Source organism: Macrobrachium nipponense, chromosome 1 (assembly GCF_015104395.2).
Source record: "Macrobrachium nipponense isolate FS-2020 chromosome 1, ASM1510439v2, whole genome shotgun sequence".
Lineage (NCBI taxonomy): Eukaryota > Metazoa > Arthropoda > Malacostraca > Decapoda > Palaemonidae > Macrobrachium > Macrobrachium nipponense.
Genome location: NC_087200.1, coordinates 72,441,897 through 72,448,535, shown reverse-complemented (window position 1 = coordinate 72,448,535; position 6,639 = coordinate 72,441,897).

The window sequence follows — 6,639 nt, the reverse complement described above, 5'->3', positions numbered from 1 at the left end:
CTTACCTATCTAACTAACTGACTATTCTTCTCGAACTTCATCCAAATAATACCTTCGCTTTCAATCCCATAAGGCATGGGGTACCCCTCCTTAAAGATGGGACTTTATGTCTTACTGCATGAGAACAGAGGGACGAGAGCAGCATACATTTGTGACAATACACACAAACATACACACACACACATATATATATATATATATATATATATATATATATATATATATATATATATATATATATATATATATATATATATATATATATATATATATATATATATATATATATATATATATATATATATATATATATATATATATATATATATATATACTTGTCACGGAACCCCGGAGGTCGGCTACAGGTTCGATATTATAATAAGCAATAAGAATTCGACACCAACAGTTGAAACTGGGAATACGAATATAGAAAGAAACTCCAACAGAACAAAGGTTTATTTACAAGCTTACTAACAAAGATAAATGCTGAATGGTTTCTGCTATTTACATAACAAAAATAAAATCTTACAGTATGTGAAGTGGGGAAACGATGCCATAGTGAAATACTTGCTGGCCAACTTTGTAGCTGTCGAAAATCAATGCTCGAAGCGACGGCTTCACAAAGGGGAACTATAACTTCAGACGTCTTCTTGACTCCGTACTGCAGAAAGCAATGTCTATTCTTGATACTCGAAGGGCAGGAACTCCTCAAAACCTCTTGTATGATGTTTCTTCTCTGAAGGCTTGCTCAACATCGGAATACCTCTGTTGTTCTCTCTCTAACTGGACAATTTGACCCGATTCCGATCAAACTCTCTCATGCGCCTTCTTCTTCTCTTATCCTTCATCTGTTCCATCTTCTATTATCTCTCTCTGATGATCTCGCAATGATGATCTCTCTGATGCTCTCTCCTTGATGATCTGATCTCTCCTACCAGCGAACGTCACAGACTCCCCAGACGACAGGAACGTTTTAGAAGGATCTAGGCAAATAGTTACATCATAATATGCGGCGACACATTGGCGCCTGTTAAGTTCCATATCCCACCTAGCGATTCTAGAATAACCATGAGAACAGGCACCTCCAACACGTGCGCGAATCCCTCCTGGCTGCAGACCTACTTGAAGAAAATGCATTTTCCTTTCCTTTAATGTATATTATTTCGCTGTAGAGCTATTACCATGACACGTTCCCCAAAAGAAAACAAAAATTAAATCAACAGATTTTATTTATTTTTTAAAGAAACAAGAATCAAACAGCAGGGGAACAATTTTGCATAAAGTTTTAATCCAGTTAACACGCACACTTCTCCACTTACTCACCCACTCGTGCCAAAACAGAAAATGGTTATAAGGCTACTCTTTCTGAAAAACCTCTAGAGAGGCTATCAGCTATAACATTATCCTTTCCTCTTAATTTTTCCTCTTTTGAACTCTGATCAAAAACTTCGAAATTCCTAAGTAACAATTTTGCATAAAGCTTTAATCCAGTTAACACGCACACTTCTCCACTTACTCACCCACTCGTGCCAAAACAGAAAAGGGTTATAAGGCTACTCATTCTGAAAAACCTCTAGAGAGGCTATCAGCTATAACATTATCCTTTCCTCTTAATTTTTCCTCTTTTGAACTCTGATCAAAAACTTCGAAATTCCTAAGTAATTCTGAGTTTTTCTCAAAACTATCTCCTCTCTGTGACACCATTACTACGAACACAGGCGATGGCCAAGGCACAGGACGTTCTTTATAATTCTGAAGCAAGTCTACATGCATCAACTTTGCTCTATGCTTACCCATATCGATTACATGATTTAGATTTCCCCTCTTCTCTGAAATTGAAAAAGGAACTTCGAACTTATAAGATAAGAGGGACCTTCCTGCTGCACTAATACTAAAACTTTATCTCCTACACAGAAACTTCTTTCTTTTGCTCAAAGATCATGTTTTCGTTTAGTCTCCCCTTGACTTTCACTCTCGTTCTCCTTCGCTAGTTGCCAAGCATCTCTTAAATTGTTTTTATAATACTCTAGATTAGTTATGTAGTCTTCTCTACCTTCTTTAAGCATTAAATTACATTTCAACATTTTCAAAGGACCTTTAGTGGTGTGACCAAAACCCAGCTCGAAAGGACTAAATCCTGTGGTGTCGTTCGGTGCCAACCTTAAAGCTAACAGAACAAAATGTAACTTTTCTTCCCAGTTGTGTTCAAAGTTACTACACAGTTTTCATAAGCAACTCTTTAATGTTTGGTGAAACCACTCCACATTGCCTTGTGATTTGGGGTGATAAGGTGCGGAAATTACGATTTTAATGCCTAACTCTTTCATTCTATCCATGAAATACTTGGATACAAATTTACTACCATTATCACTCTGTATAGTACGAGGCAGACCAAACTTAGAAAAATAATCTAACAATCGTTTAACTACGGTCCTTGCGTTGCAGCTTCTTATGGGTATCGCCTCTGGATATCGAGTTAGTCTATCAATGATTGTCAACAGATATATGCTCCCTCCCTTACTTCTAGAAAATGGTCCGACCATATCAATAACTACATTCTCAAAAGGTTCGCCTACTGAAGGAATGTTACACAACGGAGCTCTGGGAATTACTTGATTCGGTTTCCCGGCAATTTGGCATTCATGACAGCTTAAAACATACCTCTTTACGTCACTCATTTTAGGCCAAAAGTACGCCCTACTAATACATCTAAAAGTTTTATTTACTCCCAAATGTCCTTGCTCATCATGTGCTAACTTCAAAACTAGTTCACGAAGCTTTCTAGAAACCACTAATTGTTCTGTGATTTCCTTTTTACTACCTGACTTAGGATGAACATAACGACACAAAACTTCATCTTTTAAACAAAACGTTTCCTTACACACAATATCGAGATCATCATCCAGCTCACATTCAAAAATTCGGGTTAGTGTCTCATCCTCTCTCTGAAACTTGACTAGCTCATCCTTATTCAAAAGGTTTGTGTCAAATTCACCGTAACTATTACTTGATTCCACTACATCGACTACGTTACTCTCAACAGCTACACCTGCTCGGCTATCACTGTCAACACCTATAGAGTCAGGTCTCTCAGCCACACTCATGCCAAGATCAACCTCGCCACCTCTATCACACTCGTTCGAATCCACGAACTCACTCTCATTCGAATCCACGAACTCACACACATTCGAATCCACGAACAAATTATGACCGTAGTCTATGTCTGTATCTAAACCTGACCTAGTTATTACCATTTCAGGCACTGGAATCTCACTCACAACAGGATTCACATTCTTGGATAAAGCTAAGTCATTACCGACAATAATGTCAACACCATCAATGGGCAAACTGTCAACAACTGCTAGTTTCACTTCTCCTGATACTACCTGACTTTCTAAATTCAACTTCAACAAAGGAAAAAGAACACAAGTGTTAGGAAATCCACCTAACATGACTTTTTCTTCCACGTCGATTTCTGCCCTGTTCGGCACACTCTCTCTCCTAATTAGTGAGACAACAGCTCCTGTGTCTCGAAGCAAGACTACTTCTCTCGAATCTACTCCTTCAATTAAGGAAACTACACCTTCTGACAGAAATTCACCAAAAAATTTCCTAGTTTCTCTCATCACATTATCCCTACTTGACGAAAGGTTAACTAGATACACTGGTTTCTTAACGTCCTTCCTTTCTACTGCACAATTTCTCGCTAAATATGTCCTTTCCCATTACATTGGAAACAAGTCAATTCTGAGCCACTAGATGCCACTTTACTCTTATAAACCTTACATGTATAACCTGGTTTTCCACATGTATAACAGGAATGGCCATTTTTACTCGCATTGCTATTACTAGAACTGAAACCTTTACCGCTTTGTACTCTACCAGACGAAGGATCATTTCGCTTTTTACCGACACTTAGATTATGAGTCAAACTATATTTGTCTGTTAACTTAGTTGCTCCTGCATAAGATACTTCTCGCCTATCTTCTATATAAAGTTTAATCTCAGGGGATACGTTATCTTTGAAGTTTTCTAACAACACTAAGTTCTTCAAACCATCAAAATCCTCAACTTTAGCAGAAGTTAACCAATCAAAAAACAGCCTTTCTAACTTCTTACCATATTCTACTTACGTAATATTTTCATCCTTTCTCAAACTTCTAAATTTCTTACAGTACCCTACCACTCAAAACAGACTGTAAATATAGTCAACATTTCTTTAGGAGAACCTACTCGTTCCATTAACTTCTCAAAACACATGAAATATGTCGTTACATCTTCCTCATCAAACTTTGGTACTAATTTCAGCACTGCACTGCACTCATACCTAACCTATCAGCTCCATTTTCGTTCTCGCCTTAAACGAGCGATTTCCAACTTATGCATACGTTCTTTCTCTCTTTCTTTCTGCTGCATTACCAACATTTCTCTCTCTTGGTGCATTTTCATTGCTTCTCTCTCTTGCTGCATTTCTCTCTCAGATGCTCTTTCCTCTCTCTCAGCAGCTCTTTCATCTCTCTCATGCTTTTCTCTTTCTTTCCTTTCAACATACTCATGGGCATCATTCCCCTCTAGACCTAGAAGGTTACCAGACTCAATAAACTCTTTCACCATCTCACTCATTCTGGTTCTTTCTATATTCTCCATTTCAATCTTGCTGGCCAACTTTGCAGCTGTCAAAATCAATCCTCGAAGAGACGACTTCACAAAGGAGAACTATAAATTCAGACATTTTCTTGACTCTGTACTGCAGAAAGCAATGTTTATTCTTGATACTCGAAGGGCAGGAACTCCTCAAAACCTCTTATAGGATGTTTCTTCTCTGAAGGCTTGCTCAACATCGGAATACCTCTGTTGTTCTCTCTCTAGTTGGACGACTTGACCCGATTCCAATCAAACTCTCCCGTGCGCCTTCTTCTTCTCTTATCCTTCGTCTGTTCCTTCTATATCTCTCTCTGATGATCTCGCACTGATGATCTCTCTGCTGATCTCTGATGATCTGATCTCTTCTACTTCGTCCATCGTATATATACAGCGATCTGGGGGCGGGGCCTACCAGCGAATGTCACAGACTCCAGACTATAGGAACGTTTTAGAAGGATCTAGGCAAATAGTTACATCATAATACGCAGCGACACGTCGGCGCCTGTTGATTCCATATCCCACCTAGCGATTCTAGAATAATCATGAGAACAGGCGCCTCCAATGCGTGCGCGAATGCCTCCTGGCTGCAGACCTACTTGAAGAAAATGCATTTTCCTTTCCTTTAAAATATATTATTTCGCTTTAGAGCGATTACCATGACAGTACTATATCTATAAGTGAATCATACAGAATGTGATGAATATATAAATAAAGGCAAATGCTTTGTTCGAAAGGCCTAGCAATATATATATATATATATATATATATATATATATATATATATATATATATATATATATATATATATATATATATATATATATATATATATATATATATATATATATATATATAGGATTTTGCCACGAAGGAAAAAATGAAAAAGCGAAATAGCCAGTACTTTTGGTCCTGTTCGGACCCTTTACTGAGGCAAACTGATTTTACAGAGAACAACATAGTCAAAAGAAAGCTTAATATACAAACTGACACTACAAGATTAGCAAGCAATAAGGACGATTTTCGCTCTACAGAAAGGAGGAGCTGCCTGAGGGTAGCCACACCTTGAAGGATACACGCAGTAAACAAGTGATTCTCCCAGAAAACAGTACATTTTGAAAAAACATGGGAGCATATACAATTTAATATCATGAATTTTTACACAAATGTTTTCACCCCAAAAAATTATTATTATGAAAAGACGAAAGAAAATATAAATATATATATATCGAGCAAGAGAAAGAGGGAGAGAAAATATCGAACCATAGAGAGAGAGAGAGAAGAGAGAGATGAGATTGAGAGAGAAGAGAGAGAGAGAGAGAGAGCGAGAGAGAAAGAGATAATACATAACATGTGGGACTAATTTATTAGTTGTTCATTTATTTTATGGTCCTTCATAAACATCTTACAAATATATGGGTCCAAATGGTACATTCCCAGACTAAGATTTAGGTTGTTTTTATTAGTGATTTGTATAATTGCCGATTCCAGTAAATTTCTTGAAACATAATCATTAGATCTAGCAATTACCGAGGTGGTATCACCCCAATTAATACAATGAGATTTTTCACTCAGATGGATAAACAGTGCATTTGAAGTCTGGGCTGTTCTAACTGAATACATATGCTGCTTAATACGTACACATAAATTTTTACTTGACTGACCAACGTAAAACGATGGGCAATCCTTACAAGGAATTTTGTAAATGATGTTGTTATTTGTTATGGGACTATTCTTAATTAGCATATCTTTAATGGTATTATGTTATAAGAGAACACTACATTAACATTAAACGATTTAAATATTGATTTTTATGGTTTCAAATCCACGAAAATAAGGTAAGCTAAGTACATTTTTAAGGATTTCTCATTACTAGCAACACTATAAAACTTTTTGTGAGCTTTTTTGATAACATAAATCAATTAAATGAGGTGGGTAGCAGAGATCGTTTCCTATCTTTTTTATGTATTCTATTTCTTGGTCCAGATATTGTGGACT